Below are 20298 nucleotides of genomic sequence, written 5' to 3'. Positions count from 1 at the left end.
GTGGTGGGATGATCAGCTTCTGCTGTATGATCAGAGCTGTATGAATGTAGTGGTGGATGATCAGAGCTGTATGAATGTAGTGGTGGATGATGCTGTATGAATGTAGTGGTGGGTGATCAGAGCTGTATGAATGTGGTGTGGTGCTGTATGGAGTGGTGATCAGAGCTGTATGAATGAAGTGGTGTGGATGATCAGAGCTGTATGAATGTAGTGGTGGTGGATGATCAGAGCTGTATATGAATGTAGTGGTGTATGAATGAATGTAGTGGTGGATGATCAGAGCTGTATGAATGTAGTGGTGGGTGATCAGAGCTGTATGAATGTAGTGGTGGATGATCAGAGCTGTATGAATGTAGTGGTGGATGATCAGAGCTGTATGAATGTAGTGGTGGATGATCAGAGCTGTATGAATGAATGTAGTGGTGGTGGATGATCAGATCTGAATATGGGGCTGTATGAATGTAGTGGTGGGTGATCAGGCTGTATGAATGTAGTGGTGGATGATCAGGGCTGTATGAATGTAGTGGTGGATGATCAGGGCTGTATGAATGTAGTGGTGGATGATCAGGGCTGTATGAATGTAGTGGTGGATGATCAGGGCTGTATGAATGTAGTGGTGGGTGATCAGAGCTGTATGAATGTGGTGGTGATGAGTGGTATGAATGAGTGGTGGATGATCAGAGCTGTATGTATGTGGTGGTGGATGATCAGAGGATTGTATGAATGATAGTGGTGGATGATCAGGGCTGTATGAATGTAGTGGTGGATGATCAGAGCTGTATGAATGTAGTGGTGGATGATCAGAGCTGTATGAATGTAGTGGTGGATGATCAGAGCTGTATGAATGTAGTGGTGGATGATCAGAGCTGTATGATTGTAGTGGTGGATGATCAGAGCTGTATGATTGTAGAGGTGGATGATCAGAGCTGTATGAATTTAGTGGTGGATGATCAGAGCTGAATGAATGTAGCGGTGGGAATAATGCATTTTGAAAGTGTGGACAGAATGCATGATCATGAATATTTCTCTCTGGTTTACTGCAGGAGAAAACCCAATACACAGAACTTTGAAACGAAAGAAACAACACTTCCACTCTCTGAAGTACATGTTCTTTCCAAGATGTACAGAATCATTCAACAGGAATAGAGTATGTAAACCTGAACATGTCATCCTTTGCTAGTTCACTTAAGGATTGACTGTCCATCATTTCAGCTTCTTGAGGTATTAACCAAAAACAGATGTGCAAACTGTATGAATCATGTTGCAAGTCCAATCAGGTGAGAGTAGCATTTATACAAAGTTGTTAGGGCCTGGCGATCAAGTGAAGGGGCGAGACAACTGTCATCATCAGAATGTAACTGGAACAAATATGTCAGGGAGACGACAGCTGTTTCAAATGATGTTGCCAATAACCACCAAATTCCGACATCAGTTCTGTCAGAAAAGGAACACACAGTCAGAAAATGTGATTTAGAAATAAAATCAAAGACATGAAATTTGTGGAACCAAGGAGATGAGAACAAACAGGCAATAGAACCAGTACCTTGCTGTTTCATTTATTCTCGCACTTAATCCCTGATGGATGATGAAAGGTGGGGGTGGAGGATGTACATGATTCAGTTTCACTGAAATGCCAGTTGACAGTAACTGGGAGTCCCTGACATTCCATCTTTGTTTGATATGGTTTCTTATGGCCATGTGTATCACTATAACACACACTATAATTAGACGTGTGGCATCTCCAATCCCAAAACATTGTGTGGTAACAGATAATGACTTGTGTTTTCAAGCTTTTATAAGCGAGGGAGATGTTTCACAGTCGTTCATGTGATTAGTGAGAAAACAATAAAACATTTTAGGCATTAAATACACATATAACACAAGAAAACGGAATAGGGAAGTGGTCCATTTCTGAGGGCTTGGTCTAATGTTATACATTCATTGGGAAATGAATAAAAAACAGATGACCAAGTTAGCCTGTCAGAATGCAGGAATTACAATGAGCACAAAGACAATTCAATTGTCTTGACATCAATTTTACAGAATACATTATATGGACACTTTGATCTTAAAGCGAATTAAATTTGTAAATTTTAATTTCCCCTGTACGTTTCTCCAGCTCACAACCTACACCATCATCAGCCGTTTTCCTGAGAGGTGTTCTCCGAACGTCATCAAACTGGAACACAATCAAAAGCTATTGGCACCTGAAACAGAGAGATTGTTGGCATAGGAACCCTTTCAGCCTCTATTCACTGCTTCATCAAAGCCCCCACTTGGCCACAAGCGCCCAGATTTCTGACAGTTTGTTCAAGGCTCTCAGATCTATCAATGAGCAGGACGACAGAGAGAAAACACTCAGAGATGTCCCTTTGATGTCGCCCCCCAGTAATTGAAGAGGAGTGTGTGGAATGGAATTGAAGCCTTTTCATTGCTAGTGACTTCATGGATTTCATATTGTTTCACTTGCCCGTGTTTTTCCTCATGTACAGAAGCTGATCGTCTTGTTTGGGAGGCAAACTCTCACAGACGGACTTTCTCATAATGTTTCACTGGGGTTTAAACTTAACTGTCAATATCATTAAATTCTCAAAATGAAACCATGAATTTTTTTCCTCTGACATTTAAGTTGTCCACATGGGTTAGTATCATTTCTTGCAGGTAACAAAGCTGTTACTCCCGATGGATTCCTATTTGGGTCAATGTTCATAGTTTGGACACTGACAGGTTTGTCACAGAACAAGTGTTGCTACTGTAGACACCCTGAGGAATACACAGCTCCAGGCCTACTCATCCATATACGTATATACCTACTCAAAGGAAGTTAAAAACACCTGATCGTGAGTGAGTGAGTGAGTGAGTGAGTGAGTGAGTGAGTGAGTGAGTGAGTGAGTGAGTGAGTGAGTGAGTGAGAGAGTTATTTGTGTTAAAATCACATGCACACAATAGGTGCAGACTGAGTAAGGGTTTCTTGCTGCCATTGCAGCCATACACAGCTGAAGACTCAGAACATCCAGATATGGAGTTTTATGACCACTGGAGCAGCTCGGACCCTCACATCTTTCCATAGAAGGAGGGACTATTATGATTCAAAAATAACTTCAGATACCCAAGGTCATTTTGACACAAATCTTTCCCCAGTCTAGATAGGTCATGTAATTATTCTTTGAAGTGGCAATTTCGAGATCTGTAACAACGTATACACAAGATTAATGGCAATTGATGGTTCCCTCGGTTCGCCAATATCTATAAAAGATTGCGTCGACTCAATACTTGTGAAGGAACTCACAGAAAGTAGACATTTCACATCAGCACAGTTGATTTAATGATAAGCTATATTTGACAGATCACAAAAGAAGCTATTTCAATGTCACCGACTTTAATTTCAGACTGACAGACAATCTTATATTTCCTTCGAAGCCTTTCTGTTTGGTTTAATGTCTGAGGTGTACACAAACTGACACTTAAAGAAGCCCTCAGTATCTGACCAAATACACTCCCACCAGCGATATCGAGGAGGTCTTACCATCTATGTGTTTGGGCAGTGGAGCTAGATGTGGGTGATAGAACAAACATCAATCCATTTCGAAATATGTAGATAACATAAACTACAATCTGATGGATGGTCAAGATGTCATTCGAAGTTTTCCCCTACTGTGTAGAGGGTGTGTACATTGGGAGGAATTCAGCTGGGTTAATCCAGACTAGACCACCTGTGACTGGTTGTAATACCAGTCTGTATGTGAGTTGACTGTTATTATCTCAGGATTGGTTGTTGTTATCTACTGGTTTACAGATTTACTGGTGATTGGTTAAAATATTGATTTTCTGTTCTGTTTGGCAGAAAAATCAGTTCAATATACTGCTGTTAATTCTACAGAAAGTTGTTACTTATGTGAACAGTCAGGCAGCCTTTGAGTTAATTCCTTATCGACAAAAGTACATTATGTAGGTGCTCGTTATAATCATGTCTTTGGCCTGATACCCAGACTGTCCTTTCTGTACCAGTACGTTCTGTAGGACGTATGGACATTACACACAGCTAGGAAGTGTTTAGGGTCTAACACGTTCTGTAGGACGTATGGACATTAAACACAGCTAGGAAGTGTTTAGGGTCTAACACGTTCTGTAGGACGTATGGACATTACACACAGCTAGGAAGTGTTTAGGGTCTAACACGTTCTGTAGGACGTATGGACATTACACACAGCTAGGAAGTGTTTAGGGTCTAACAAAGAAAGTAACAAAATAGAAATCATTTTTTCGAATAAGACTGTTAAAAATATGAAAATGATTTAGGTACTGGTAGTTTATGACATGGATGGGGTGGTGTGGGAAATGCTATATGTATATATGTAGTTTATGCAACAAGTTTCCATAGCAATGAAATAATGTTACACAAATAAGGAAAGAAGAAACCTGAGTAAAATACAACATCTCCTCCTCCTCTGCCCCATCTACATAATAAAGGACCAGTTCCTTAGTTAAGCAACATACATTGCTTGAAATTAAGAAATAAGTCAACGAGTCCTTATTATAACCTTAATCTTAACAGTTTAATATTCGGGGGCATCCTAGCTTCAAATACTATGGTAGCAAACAAAATGGGCCAACTGACTCCTTAATTGTGAACACTGGCACACTTTCAGGACAATCCACGACACAAAGTGAGGGTCAATCTGGATTCATTAGGTGGCCATGTTGTTATCAGGACCTTGGCCTTTACAGCAATAACTCTATTCTGGACTGACCGATGAGTATCTCTAACTGCAGGCAAGGCTACCTTTGGGAGCCAAATGAATCCAATCTCGCTGTATTGGAGCACTCATTGGGTCAGATCTGTTAATGACTGAACTGCTTCAATCTTTAGAGGGCTGTTGTGAGGATGGGTACTGCCGTGATCTTGTAGACAGGAAGTACATTGCTAGTACAGGAAAGCCCTGTGGGTACTGCCATGATCTTGTAGACAGGTAGTACATTGCTAGTACAGGAAGGCCCTGTGGGTACTCCTGGTTAGCTTAATAACTAATTTAAATTGGTTTACAAGACTGACTGACCAAATGAAGCCCTGGAACTAGATTTTTTACAAGATCTATTGTTATGAAGGAATCTACTGCTTCCCACTAAAAGTACATTTTAGCATTTTAGCATTTTTAGTATTATTTTTTTCTAACAAATGTCCAAATATGTGTCCAATGGTGTGACCTCTTGTTCTTTTCATGGTTCATAAGTAGCAGTCCTCTTGTGGAAGTTGATTAATATTTTCATTGTACCACTAACATTAATGTTTAGACCTGATAGTTTATAAACCATTTGATAAAAAGTATAAGGCTCTAAAAATAGACCTCACCAACCCCTGGTGATCGGAAGAGGGAACATAACCGATCTGGTGGTCAGTGACTTGGTCATGGGTCATCGGGTGGCAGGGATCAAAGGTCACAATAGCAATCACTGGATTGTCAGGTCCACACTCGATTATGTCAGACTGTGGTAATGTTGCTGGAATGTTGCTGAGTGTTGCATTCAACTAGAAAATAACAATCAGCAGTTTAAATTCCAGAATAATGTCATATTGAAAACTCTGAATGAGTGAGTATGGTTTTATGCCACTTTTAGCAATATTCCAACAATATGGTGGGGGACACCAGAAATGGGCTCCACACATTGTTCCTATGTGGGGAATCTAACATGGGTGAAGAGCAGACACTTTAACCATAAGGCTCGTCACTGCCCAGCTCTACTAAGTAAGGCAAAGAAGAAGGTTTTATTTTCAAACTTGATAGATTGTATTGGAACATGACCTCCCTGCACTTTCAAAAAGACTTGTGGAGATCCCAAGTTGACATAAATTAGTCCCATTGTTGCCAAGTCTACTCGGCTGCAGGAGACGCCATTATAGAGATTCACAAGGCTAACACATGGAACCCACATCAGCAAGACACAGAGTGGAACAATTACTAGAACTAGTGATTCACAAGACTAAACTGCTTAAAGAATGGAGTAGTAATAGTGTGAGCACACACACTGGGAAGAAGTGAGGTTTTCCCGCCACAGAAGTGCTGTGGGCTGTTAATACTACTGCCGGAACACTTTAGTGGTGAAGACTTTACAGCTGAAGTTTCAGTTTTAGTGTGATTGCAGCCACAAGAACAGGACAGTGGTGCTACAGGCAGAGGTCTCATGGGAATTAATGACAATAACATGAAACAGAGAGGTTGTAAAGATCTGAACCTCCCAGTATGGTAATGTGTTGCTGTACCTGGGACTGGACTCAACATACAGATGCTGCTCATACCACCATGATTCCCTCCTGCCTTCAGGTCCATTCCTGAGGAGCTACCCTTACAATCTTCCTTCACAACGATCCTTGCCACATAACTTCTTTCACACAATCAGACCAATATCGAGCAGGCCACAAATCACTGTCATTTTCAGATAGTATTGTCAACTGGCAGGTCTTATCCCTGTACAAATTGTCTTTTGCTCCATTTAGCTAAATCAAATCTGAACCGTGCTGAAGATGCTTCTCATGAAGCGTCCAAGACCCCATGTTTTGCATGTGTTTACATAAGGGAGACCAGGACTGACACAAACAACCTGACTGCCAGTGTTCCATCACGTTCATTTACCAGGGTATGGCAGCTGAAGGCAAGTCAAGGATAATGGATGAAACAGCTCAAGGATGTTCAAGACATATAACTGATGGGTGGTTCATTCTGCTGATTAAACTACATCTGTCACTGTGCCGTCTGTCTACACTTCCAGATATCAGGCCTGGCACAGGGTCATACATCTTTATCATATCACCATCTTCCCTGACACCAAGTATTGGCTGCAGAGACTGGAGCCCATGGAAGGAGGCTGTGACAGGCACATACATCAGTGTTAGAAGCCATCGGTGTTCATGTTGGTGCTAGTGTTACACTTGGTGTCAGTGTTTGTATAAGTGTTAGTGAGTGAGTGAGTGAGTTTAGTTTTACGCCGCACTCAGCAATATTCCAGCTATATGGCGGCGGTCTGTAAATAATCGAGTCTGGAAACCGATGACATGTGTCAACCAAGTCAGCGAGCCTGACTACTACGACAAGCATGGGTTACTGAAGATCAATTCTAACCCGGATCTTCATTGGTCTTAAGTGTTAGTGTATGTGATGGTGTGTTGGTGTGACGGTGTTATGGTGTGATGGTGTGTTGGTGTGACAGTGTGTTGGTGTTACGGTGTGTTGGTGTTCGGTGTGACGGTGTTATGGTGTGACGGTGTGATGGTGTGTTGCTGTGGTGTTGTGATGGTGTGTTGGTGTGATGGTGTGATGATGTGTTGGTGTGATGGTGTGTTGTTGTGATGGTGTGTTGGTGATGATGTTGTGATGATGTGTTGGTGTGATGGTGTGTTGGTGTGATGGTGTGTTGGTGTGATGGTGTGTTGATGTGATGGTGTGTTGTTGTGATGGTGTGATGTTGTGATGGTGTGTTGGTGTGATGGTGTGTTGGTGTGATGGTGTGTTGGTGTGATGGTGTGATGGTGTGTTGGTGTGATGGTGTGTTGTTGTGATGGTGTGATGTTGTGATGGTGTGTTGGTGTGATGGTGTGTTGATGTGATGGTGTGTTGTTGTGATGGTGTGTTGTTGTGATGGTGTGTTGTTGTGATGGTGTGTTGATGTGATGGTGTGTTGGTGTGATGGTGTGTTGATGTGATGGTGTGTTGTTGTGATGGTGTGTTGGTGTGATGGTGTGTTGGTGTGTGATGGTGTTGGTGTGTTGGTGTGATGGTGTGTTGTTATGTGATGGTGTGTTGATGTGATGGTGTGTTGTTGTGATGGTGTGTTGATGTGTTGGTGTGTTGGTGTGATGGTGTGTTGGTGTGATGGTGTGTTGGTGTGATGGTGTGTTGGTGTGATGTGTTGTGATGGTGGTGATGGTGTGTTGGTGTGATGGTGTGTTGGTGTGATGTGTGTGTGTGATGGTGTGATGATGGTGTGTTGTGTGATGGTGTGTTGGTGTGATGGTGTGTTGATGTGATGGTGTGTTGGTGTGATGGTGTGTTGGTGTGATGGTGTGTTGATGATGATGGTGTGATGATGTGCGTGATGATGGTGTGTTTGTGATGATGGTGTGTTGTTGTGATGGTGTGATGGTGTGATGGTGTGTTGATGTGTGATGTTGTGATGATGTGTTGGTGTGATGTTGTGATGGTGTGTTGTGATGGTGTGTTGGTGTGATGGTGTGTTGGTGTGATGTTGTGATGATGGTGTGTGATGGTGTGTTGGTGTGTGATGGTGTGTTGGTGTGATGGTGTGTTGGTGTGATGGTGTGATGTGTTGGTGTGATGGTGTGGTGGTGTGATGGTGTGTTGTGTGTGATGGTGTGATGGTGTGTTGGTGTGATGGTGTGTTGGTGTGATGGTGTGATGTTGTGATGGTGTGATGTTGTGTGATGATGTGTGATGATGTGTTGGTGTGATGGTGTATGTTGTGATGGTGTGATGTGTGTGATGGTGTGATGGTGTGATGGTGTGTTGTTGTGATGGTGTGTTGGTGTGATGGTGTGATGGTGTGATGGTGTGTTGGTGTGATGGTGTGATGGTGTGATGTTGTGTGATGGTGTGATGGTGTGTTGTTGTGATGGTGTGTTGGTGTGTGATGTGATGTTGTGTGATGGTGTGTTGATGTGTTGGTGTGATGGTGTGTTGGTGTGATGTGTGTGTTGTGATGGTGTGTTGTTGTGATGGTGTGATGGTGTGTTGGTGTGATGGTGTGTTGTGTGTTGTGTGTTGGTGTGATGGTGTGTTGTTGTGTGTTGTTGTGTTATTGTGATGTTGTGTTGGTGTGATGGTGTGATGGTGATGTGATGGTGTGTTGTGATGGTGTGATGGTGTGTTGTTGTGATGGTGTGTTGGTGTGTGTTGGTGTGATGGTGTGTTGTTGTGTGATGTGTGTTGTTGTGATGGTGTGTTGATTTGTGATGGTGTGTTGGTGTGTTGTGTGATGGTGTGATGTTGTGATGTGATGGTGTTGGTGTGTTGGTGTGATGGTGTGTTGGTGTGGTGTTGTTGTGTTGGTGTGATGGTGTGTGATGTGGTGTGATGGTGTGATGGTGTGATGTTGTGATGTGTTGGTGTGATGGTGTGTGCGTTGTTGTGATGGTGTGATTATTTGTGATGATGATGTGTTGGTGTGATGGTGTGATGATGTGATGTTGTTGATGATGTGTTGTTGTTGTGTGATGTTGTGATGTGTTGGTGTGATGTTGTGTTGGTGTGATGTTGTGATGTGTGATGTTGTGATGGTGTGTTGGTGTGATGTTGTGATGGTGTGATGTTGTGTTGTGTGATGGTGTGTTGGTGTGATGGTGTGTTGTTGTGATGGTGTGGTGTGATGGTGTGATGGTGTGTGTGTTGTGTGATGTTGTGATGGTGTGTTGTGTGATGATGTGTTGGTGTGATGTTGTGTTGGTGTGATGGTGTGTTGTTGTGATGGTGTGATGGTGTGGTGGTGTGTGTTGTTGTGTTGTTGTGATGGTGTGTTGGTGTGTTGGTGTGTTGTGGTGTGATGGTGTGTTGGTGTGATGGTGTGTTGTTGTGATGTTGTGATGGTGTGTTGGTGTGATGGTGTGTTGGTGTGATGTTGTGATGGTGTGTTGGTGTGATGGTGTGTTGGTGTGATGGTGTGTTGGTGTGATGGTGTGTTGTTGTGATGGTGTGTTGGTGTGATGATGTGTTGGTGTGATGTGTGTTGTTGTGATGATGTGATGTGATGGTGTGATGGTGTGTTGTGTGTTGTGATGTTGTGATGGTGTGTTGGTGTGATGGTGTGTTGGTGTGATGGTGTGTTGGTGTGATGGTGTGTTGGTGTGATGGTGTGTTGTTGTGATGGTGTGATGTTGTGATGGTGTGTTGGTGTGTTGGTGTGATGTTGTGATGATGTGTTGGTGTGATGGTGTGTTGGTGTGATGTTGTGTTGGTGTGATGGTGTGTTGGTGTGATGTTGTGATGATGTGTGATGTTGTGATGGTGTGTTGGTGTGATGGTGTGATGGTGTGATGGTGTGTTGTGATGGTGTGTTGGTGTGATGGTGTGTTGTTGTGATTGGTGTGATGGTGTGATGGTGTGTTGGTGTGATGGTGTGTTGGTGTGATGGTGTGATGGTGTGTTGGTGTGATGGTGTGTTGGTGTGTTGTTGTGATGGTGTGACGGTGTGATGGTGTGTTGGTGTGGATGTTGGTTCAAGGTTCAACTGTTATTGGTATTGGTACTGGTGTGTTGGTATGGAGTTTGTTGAGCGGTGAGGCTGACGGTGAGGGTTGTTTGTTTGCTGGTTAATACCACACTCAGCAATATTCCAGCTATATGGCAGCGGGCTGTAGATAATTGAGTCCAGACAAGACAATCCAGTGATCAACAGCATGAGCATCTATCTACAGAAATAGGATGCAATGACATGTGTCAACCAAGATAGTGAGGTAGAAGTTTGTTGGGTGGTGGAGTTGATGGTGAGGTTGGATTTCAGAGAATGGTGAGGTTGATGGTGAGGTTTGTGTTGTGACAGAGATTATCACAGCAAGTTGGGGTTGTGATTGGTGAGTAGGGCTTGGTGTTATAAACAGACATGTTGACAGAACTGTTCCACTGCCACCCACAGTGTGACTATACTCTCTCCATTGATCACAGGAATATATCACAGAGAATCTGCTGACTCTAACCAATCAAATCAAGCTTGTACAAAGCCACATGCTTTGCTGTGACTGAGAATCATGGGACATTAATTGCTTCATGGGCTGTAAACAACGTGAGCGTGAAGGATTGAAATATACATGAAACTGATCACTGATGAGACAAGATGGTATTGAGGAAAATTGACATTCATTTGCAATTTACACACCATGTTAAACAGCTGAAATGGAATAAATGATGCTAATGGACAGGAAAGTCTGTGTCACTGTCTGTGGGAAAATGTTTTATAGCAATTAATTAGATCATTTGATGATGCACATTACTTTGTTTACGAGACTTGTTTATGTGCCAGTTATCGTTTGAACTGTACAAATATTGATCCCAAACGCAACTAAGACACAGTGTTACATCTCAATGACTGGTAATTGTCTGGCAAACAAGACCAGATAAAGACCCAGGGTCACATGACCTCAACAATATTGTCTGGCTGGTGGTAATAAGGAAATTCAAAACAGGAGAGAAAAAAACAGAAAAAGACAAGAACCTTTTCCTGATAATCATTGGATTTCATTAACGAACTATTTGGAGTGTTTACAGTTAGTCGTTTAGTTAGCAGTAAACATGAGGTGGTAGGTGGTGTGTGGTAGGTGGTAGGTGGTAGGTGGTGTGTGGTAGATGGTAGGTGGTGTGTGGTAGATGGTGTGTGGTGTGTGGTAGGTGGTGTGTGGTAGATGGTTGGTGTGTGGTAGATGGTAGGTGGTGTGTGGTAGATGGTGTGTGGTGTGTGGTAGGTGGTGTGTGGTAGATGGTAGGTGGTGTGGTGTGTGGTAGGTGGTGTGTGGTAGGTGGTAGGTGGTGTGTGGTAGGTGGTCCAATGTTTATCAATTAACTGGTTTCACAACAAGTACCTGCTTGTCCAATGTTCAACAATCAACTGGTCTCACCACAATTACCTGTTTGTCCAATGTTCAACAATCAACTGGTCTCACCACAAGTACCTGATTGTCCAATGTTCAACAATCAACTGGTTTCACAGCAAGTACCTGATTGTCCAATGTTTAACAATCAACTGGTCTCACCACAAGTACCTGTTTGTCCAATGTTTAACAATCTACTGGTCTCACAGTAAGTACCTGTTTGTCCAATGTTCAACAATCAACTGGTTTCACAGCAAGTACCTGTTTGTCCAATGTTCAACAATCAACTGGTTTCACAGCAAGTACCTGTTTGTCCAATGTTCAACAATCAACTGGTCTCACCACAAGTACCTGATTGTCCAATGTTCAACAATCAACTGGTTTCACAGCAAGTACCTGTTTGTCAAATGTTTAACAATCAACTGGTCTCACCACAAGTACCCGATTGTCCAATGTTCAACAATCAACTGGTTTCACAGCAAGTACCTGTTTGTCCAATGTTCAACAATCAACTGGTTTCACAGCAAGTACCTGTTTGTCCAAAGTTCAACAATCCACAACACCCCAACACTGCTTCTCTCCGTTTTCTAACATGTACTATCATACAATGACAATATTTTGCTTTTATCAACTTGAGTATAGTATATCCTTTGCCCAAGGTAATTGAATTAAAATATTCATCAAGCAAAACAGATAATCAGTTCTTCAGTTGTGGCTGTAGAGGAGTGAGAGGTTATTTCCCATAATGGCCTTATGGTCCAGAGTACAAAAAATACATAAGTGTTTGTTTGTTTGTGCGCAAAACAATACATATACATAAATATAATGCATCAATATATAGCAGTCAGACAGGTAGGTTTTTCTTCAAATAGATTGCTAGGCTTTTAATAATATTCATGTGTTTTGTGCATAACAACAGCTTACCGTATATTACCGTAGATAAGCCAACCCCATAGATAAGCCGACCCTCAAACTTGACCCTTAAAATCAGTGTCAAAATGGTATGTTTCGTACATAAGCCGATCCCCCGCGATGGGTCCTAATCGTAGCAAACACAGGCCACAGACAACTGGCAGTTACCAAGAATTATAACTTTGGTCCACATTATTCAAAGAATTCACAATCATATTGCGTCTACTCACGCATCGAAATGAAGTGTAGTTGACAGAAAATGGATAATACAGTCGTGCCCCGTTTATCTGAACTTCAGATATCCGGAAAACTCGCCTTCCGAATGAAAATTCCTCAAAACGAATTCACAACGTTGTAAAAATACTCACTTATCCGAAAATCCGTTTTCCGTAATCGGACGTTCATTTTCACATACAAAACGATAAATTATACGCATTTTGTTCTCGTATATCCAGATGGCTGAGCACCTGTCAGTTTGTTTACACACACATTTTAATTATCGAGTGGCCTTGCGTGCCCTAACATAAAAGAAGTCGGCAGTCTTTGAAGCGTGAGATGATTAACTACCTGTAATTGACACTGAGTTCATTTTGAGTTGTCAATGGCAAGGCTAGACGTGACGTGACGTGACGTCCCCGTTGTGTTGGTAGTGACTTTAATACGGTAATTTATATTAGATACAGTAACAATGTGAATGCGTGGATGACATCAGAACTCTTTCGTGATTGGTTGCTAGCATTTGACAGACAGATGCATGTACAGGTATGTTAGCACGTGTTATTGACTTGACTACGTTATTTGACAAGATGTGATTTTATGTAGTCATTGTTATTTTGTTGATTTCTTATCAATAAAGGTCTATTATGTTCATTTCTTTGTATGTCTTTTTACATATGGTCCATGGTTCAGATATCCGGAAATTCGTTTATCTGGACAATTTCAAGAAAAACACAAGTGTCCGGATAAATGGGGCACGACTGTATATTTTGTTTCGCTAAATATCATACCTATTGTAGCTGGACGATCACATGTCAACAAACTGGCTTTCTTATTTTACCCCATTCAACAATCATGAACTGATTACCGCCTCGTTTTCCATGGACTGCTAGTTTACAGTAACATCGGTCAAATGTGTGAATTTAAATGGCTTGCTTATTTTACCCCATTCCATGTGCGTACAACTTCTGCTTACGACGTTCATGAGGGCCCGATAACCTTAGTGTTGATTATATATATTTACATAAAAACTGTAATTAAAATTACACAATGCTAGGATATATTTCTTTGGGTTAAATAATAGTATTCTGTATTATATTTTACTGATGACTGTGTCAGAATTCATCACGTTATATTATTGTGCATGTTTGAACTTGATCACCGGGAAACGTGCACAGCTGATTGCTATTTCCAGCTCAAATACACACGGTAATCTTAACCCCTGCAAATAATACAATGCCCAGCAAAAACAACTTAGAACTTAAAAGGTAAATAATCTTGTCTAGTGATGTTTAATTGCAAATTTGACGTCTCTACTGACAAAGTCGTCTTCTGTTGTTTGTTCACGCGAAGTGATACAATGTTGTTTTCTTACCCCTGGAAACAAGTTTCACGAAAGCGTAAGCCGATAAGCCGACACCCTTCTACAGACTGCTTTTTTTGGTCTTCAAAATTCGGCTTATCTACAGTAATGACATTTAGCATTATTTGCTAAATGGGTTTATAGGCAGCATTTACGATTCAATTGCGCAGTTCTGACACTTCCCCTGGCGAGTGTAATACACTCGTGTATGTAACTACAATTCTAATTATGTCATTTCTAATCAACTTCGTTTGGCACTGCAGCTAACATGGTATGCAGTGTATTTCATTAAGCATCTGTCTCAACTTCGGGTAAGAAGGCAGCATATTTCACTAATTTGGTTGTGGGCAGCATTTACAATTACTTATACACTTAGCCTACAGTAAGTGTAGCAGCGACGTGGCAGTGTATTATTTCCGCATTCCAGAATAGCAGCTCACGTCACTTCGAGTGATGTCACATCCATGAGTCATACGTCACGTCCGTTTCCTTTCTATTCTGCATGCTCTCCTGGCAGGTTATCCATTTTGCTTCATCGCAAATAATGTCTTGGTTCTCAGCGTAATTTTCGGTATCTTGAAAAATGCTGAATTAACTTAACATTTAATTTCGTCTGCTTTCGCTTTCGTCCTTTCTTTCTGTATTCACTTAAATTACTGGGAGTATCGAGTTTCAAAAATAACATATTCATGATCACTGATAGCAGTTTGGCATTGAGTAAGCTGGTGACAATTCTGAAGCGTTGCCGATGAATCTAGAATCGGTTGGGATGTTTTCGAGAACACTTACACGCGGCGCCGAGCGCTATCCGCCATGTTGGATGGTGTTTGCAAGGACACGTTTCGCGTAGGCCGGTATTGAGACGCCTATTACATCGCGTGTGTTTCATATTCAGCTTCGAAAAATGCATCACTGAATTCCCTATGCAATTGAGTATCAAATTGCAACTGGTCTTTTGTCACCAATACCAACTGTCTAGAAAAATGAAAGCGAAACATTTTGGGCGTGAAAACGGCGCAGTGCTCGAAAGACTGAGCGTTTGAAATGTAAACAAAGATAATTTCCGATTCACACTGCGTAGGATTTTCTGAATTCTTCCAACATTCATCTATTCATTGCTTGCAATGGCTCAATGCCTTTGGAATAGGTATGGAAAGAGTATTGTAGAAAGAAATGGGAAATTATGAATAGATACAATGCAATGATTCGTTAATTCATAAGAAATTGTCAAAGTTGGTGCAGCGTGAAGCTATGACTTGGCGATAATCACCCAGAACGACAACTGTAATTATCAGCATTTTTGGCGTCTTCTCTTACTTACAGTGAAAATGATAAAAACATATAACAACATACAGATAGTCAGAGTCATTCTGATTACTTACATGTCATATTTATATACAAACAATCCCTGAATCAGTGGAAAGGTCCCTCAGAGAATCCTCGGTATCCTTGTCAGCAAGGCCACCGTATTGTAAGAGATAGGTCATCTGTAGTGATGTCATATGTCCACATTGTTGTACATATTGGGAAATTTCTTCGAGGTGAAGGTCGGTTGAACAAGAGTAAACACAATCACCTTAACCGACTTCCGATTACACTGTCAGCATAGTATATTTTCTTGGAAAGCTCAGATAATTTTTCATGGAACTGACTTCAGTATCTACATTTGGCCTTGCTTTCGGTGTCATGCGTGCATGTAGGGTTTACTGTTTTATTCCTTGAAGGTTTTGATTGTTTGGGTGATGTTTACATAGGAGGTTGGCACATTTAGTGCAGTACACCATATTCTAAATCTTTACACAAGTGTTGAAGATGAAAGCGTAACCATAGCTGCAAATACTTTAGTCCCTATGATGTACAATGTGTAATATTGGACTAATATTGCAGTTTCATATGGACAGGTTAATGAACAGCGATTTAATTCAACCTTATAAGTAAACTGATACTAATTAATGAAAATGACTTACATATGTTATGAAATGTATATGGACATATATTTAAAGGAATTTTCTTGTTCATTGCATATTTTTGTGTCGTTTTATATACAAAACAATGACATATGTTGATTGGCCAGGTGCACGTTTGTCGGTAACATTTTATGATTCACTATCATTGTTTTGATAATATATTCAGTTCATATTGGCATGACAGGATATCACTCTCTAACGAATTTTATAGGAAGATTGTTTGGAGATATATAAACCAAGTCATGTGTTGATTTGGACAAATCTTACATCCATATTCTAATATATAGTTCCATATATAAAGGCTATCTTTTTGCATCTTTCATTGCATACTTATTAAGAGAAATAGCTACATAATCATAAAGAAAGAAAATTCTTATCCTAACAAACTATTGGGGCGTTTGCGAAATATTAATTTTTCATTTTACGTTAAATTAATGCCAAACAGGTGTGCGTGTTGCTCATAATAAGATACACAGTCAAACTGTCTAATTGTTATATAGTCAGGACACTATTTAAAGGGAAAAATCAGTAATTTTATGTTTCATCTAAAGAGTGTTTAATTATGACATAGAAGCCGAGACCTTTTATACAATTAATGGAAATTGGGTGAGATGTATGCTGATCAGCGTGCCAAGGTCGCCTTTTTCCGACATCGCAGGGCGCGTGAAGCAAGCAATTATGTCAACTAAAATGTGGTATTATTTTCAGCAATTTCATTACATTTGAAGATATGGCTAGTACTCTGGTAATAACGTTGAAAAATTAGTCAAAATACATCTATACACACAGGAGAATATGGGAATCTAAGAACTAACTTATATACTCGGATAGGGCCATCCGGGCCGCTGTTACGTACTTTCGCATGTGGTGCGTTGTCATCTTTTCTGGTAAATTGTGAAACTGCTAAAGCGTATCCGATCACATTGGGGAAATTGTAATTGGAATACTGTAAACATACTTATTTTCGCGTGGTGCAATTTTCGCGGAATTGACAGTTTAGACTACTTCGAGCGGTCAATTATTCGCGCAATCAGTAATTGCTGGAACTGCCAGCTGTCTCTTTGGCCGCCACTAATAGCAGTGAAAACAAACAGAGTGGCTTTACCTGTCAGGCGGCGTTTATTGCTTACTCACAGGAAATCCCTATCTGTGCGATATACTAGTACACAGTAACCCGTTTACTCCCGGAAGAGATGAAAAACACATCAGTCTTATGTTCCGAATTCTGACGATCTGACGAATTAACTTATACTGTATATGAAGCTTTTTGTGATTTCAAACAAGCCGGGTTGTTGTGAATGAGATGATTGAGTGTTAAGTGACTATTCGCTTCATGATGATACGTTTGTATCTAAATGAATAAATAAAATACTGCTGTATTATTTCTTCCCGAAGTCGTTTCATGGTAATCTGTTTTGTATCAAACCATCTGTCATGTGACCAATTTCCATGGCGGCCACAACACACATTGCTGTTTTCGCTAATTCGGCGATGGGATTTGGCTCATTATTTAATTATGTTTTGGGAAATCGATTACAGCGACAGTTAAGTATGATTGTTTATGCTACTATCAGTCGTCATTTTTAGATTTCCGTAGATTTCTGTCTTCAAACTTGATGTGTTATGGTTTATTCGCGGTGTATAAATTTTCGCGCTAAAATGTTTTGCGCGAAAAGCGCGAAAATAAAACCTGCGCGAAATATACTACGTTTACAGTAGTTTGGTTCGCCATGGGCAAAGGATAAAGAAAATGTAGCGGCTGTATCCACAGCAGGTTCTCTACATGTGATCTGAGTTACATTGACCTAGTGTGAAGCATAACGGAGTTATGCCCCCCTTATCATTATACATGTATGACCCCTCTGTCATTGTTTGACGTCATAGAAGAGAATCCAGTTTTGCCATTTATTGCGAGTTGTTTTTGGTTGGGCGTGTTGCGTTGTGCGTAAGCACATATAAACCCAGTTGGTATGCACTTGTATATTGGGCTGTACTTTCTTAGCTCACACTTTCAGTAAAGATGCCAAATAAAAAATTCGTAGCACAGTATTTTTATCGGGGGCGATAAAAAGCGGAATAATTTGCTGTTTTTAATGCATAACAAAATCGTGGACAACATTTGGCGAGGTCTGCTCCTCAACCAAAACGCTGAGGTGGTTGCACTTATATTTATACCAACGGATAGGAAATTTAATATTCTATATTTCTGTGTAATTTTTTAAACAAAAATAAACAACAAACAAAAAACCACAACTCAGGCGAGAGGTCCCGGGTACAGATCCTGGATGAGCCCTTATATCTGGCAGTAAGCCATTGCAGGTATGGCCAGGATAGCAAGGCAGCCAGACACGCGTCAGCCCATTACAGTTGATCTGCTAACGCGCGTTGTGCAACTCCTTTCCACGGTATGCAGGTCTTCATATGAAACTTCTCTGTTTTCAGCAGCACACCTACTAACATTCTTTCTTCAGGGTAAGCGAGGTCTTGGCCCGTTCAATCAGCAACTAACATTCTTTGTTTTTTGTTGTTTTGTTTTGTTTTGTTTTTTCAGGGTAAGGGAGGTAGTCAGCCCGTTCAATAGCGACTTCGTCACAGCGGGCTGTTTTGCTGAAGGACATGTCTTTGCTAGCGACCAATCCTACGTGGAGGTGGTCCTACAGGCCTCCAAAACTAGACCAGCAGGGCCGTGGCACACGCATTGCCATTACGGCAGTCCTTCAGTCCATACTATGCCCTGTCAAAGCAATTTTTGGCTGTGCGACCATGTACAGACGGGTATCTCTTTACTCATACTAACTCGGCTCCTCTAACAAGATTTCAGTTTCAGGCAGTGCTCAGGAAGACGCTAACGGCAGCAAAACAACCCATCAATAGTAACTTTTATTCTTCTCATTCATTTCGGTTAGGAGCAGCAAACTCAGCAGTGTTACAAGGAATTCCGACAGTTTAGATTCAGGAATTTGGTCACTGGAGATCTAATGCCTACAGGGCGTATATTCGTATGCCTTTGTTAGGCACACAAATCTAATGTGAACTTCTGGCTTACAGGGCCGTCGTGGGTGATTGGCTCCAGTTATAACACCTCGGGCTGCAGCGACGTAGCCTCGGCCTTGCCCAGTACCTCGTCGGGGTGCACTTATCCAAGCTGGGCATGGCGGCCCAACATCGGGCCATTCTGGCAGCACTGCACAGCAATTAAGTATTAGTGAAACCTCTTTGCGCCCTCTCCCTACTCCCCTTTAACTATTCAACTCGTTGTGGATGGCAGCCCGCCGCTGCCCAGCAGTGGGCAGCATGCGGGCCTGTTGGCATGGTGCCGACGGGACTTAACACCAAATCAGCTTAAAATATGGATACTTGGTTCCTACTTTTACAGTGGCAGCCCAAACCTTCCTGCCTGCTGGCTCGGCGGGAGGGAGTACAAAAGTTTCCAATGCACTAGCAGCCTGGTTTTTCCTGCCTGCTGTCTCCGCGGAGGAAGTACAAAGCTTACAATGCCTTACCAGCTTGCTTTTCCTGCCTGCTGTCTCCGGAGGAAGTACAAACTTGCCTATGCTTTGCCCGTCTGCTTTTCCACGCCGGAGGGGTCGCAAAAGCTGAACTATGTGTCCCGGTCCGCCGGCGCCATCCACACCGCACTCATTGTCATCCACACATCTGCGTTGTGTAGTCTTTCATCTGGTATGCGTACCATGCTAAGGCTAGCCTCATCAGCTTCATCTTATCTCTATTACAAGCTAAAGGTCTGCATATAATATACAGTAAACTTAAATACAGATGGATTTATATGATAATACACAGCAATAAGCTGCATCCTACTTGTATGGTAGTACTACATACTAATAGAAAGTGGTATTCATCTTCTAGGACGTCTAAATGACACTTGCTACATATTGCTATAGTATCGTCTACATTGTCTTTATTGAACTGTTGGACACCCAATTTGTGCGATAAGCAACAAAATTTACATAAAAAGCACCTCAAGTCTCTATTAGTGTACAATGCAGTTATATACACTTCTGTTTCCAAAACTAAGTAATGTATGATGAATAAACTTTAAGAAAGGAACTACTACCAATATCACTGCTCCAAGTTTGGAAACAGATATCCTTGCAGCGTTGCTTAAACGTTGTCATGAATACATCCACGTCACCAAAGTCTTGTGTAATCCACACAAAAGAGAATCCAAATTTAAACAATAGTGAATACAGTTGTGTCTGTAGAGGAACACTGTAGTGAAACCATGGAACATG

The 20298-nt window shown here is 41.4% G+C and overlaps 1 protein-coding gene across 1 annotated transcript in view; it reads right to left on the bottom strand.

Annotated features, from left to right (window-relative positions):
• LOC124286079 overlaps positions 1-20298 on the bottom strand; it is a 209368-nt gene that overhangs the window by 15134 nt on the left and 173936 nt on the right. The gene's annotated exons all lie outside the window — the stretch shown is intronic.

The sequence above is a fragment of the Haliotis rubra genome, unplaced genomic scaffold, assembly GCF_003918875.1.
Source record: "Haliotis rubra isolate DU_JTF1 unplaced genomic scaffold, ASM391887v1 Scf375, whole genome shotgun sequence".
Classification (NCBI taxonomy): domain Eukaryota; kingdom Metazoa; phylum Mollusca; class Gastropoda; order Lepetellida; family Haliotidae; genus Haliotis; species Haliotis rubra.
The sequence above is the reverse complement of the archived record's forward strand: the minus strand, read 5'-3'. Positions and strand labels throughout refer to the sequence as shown.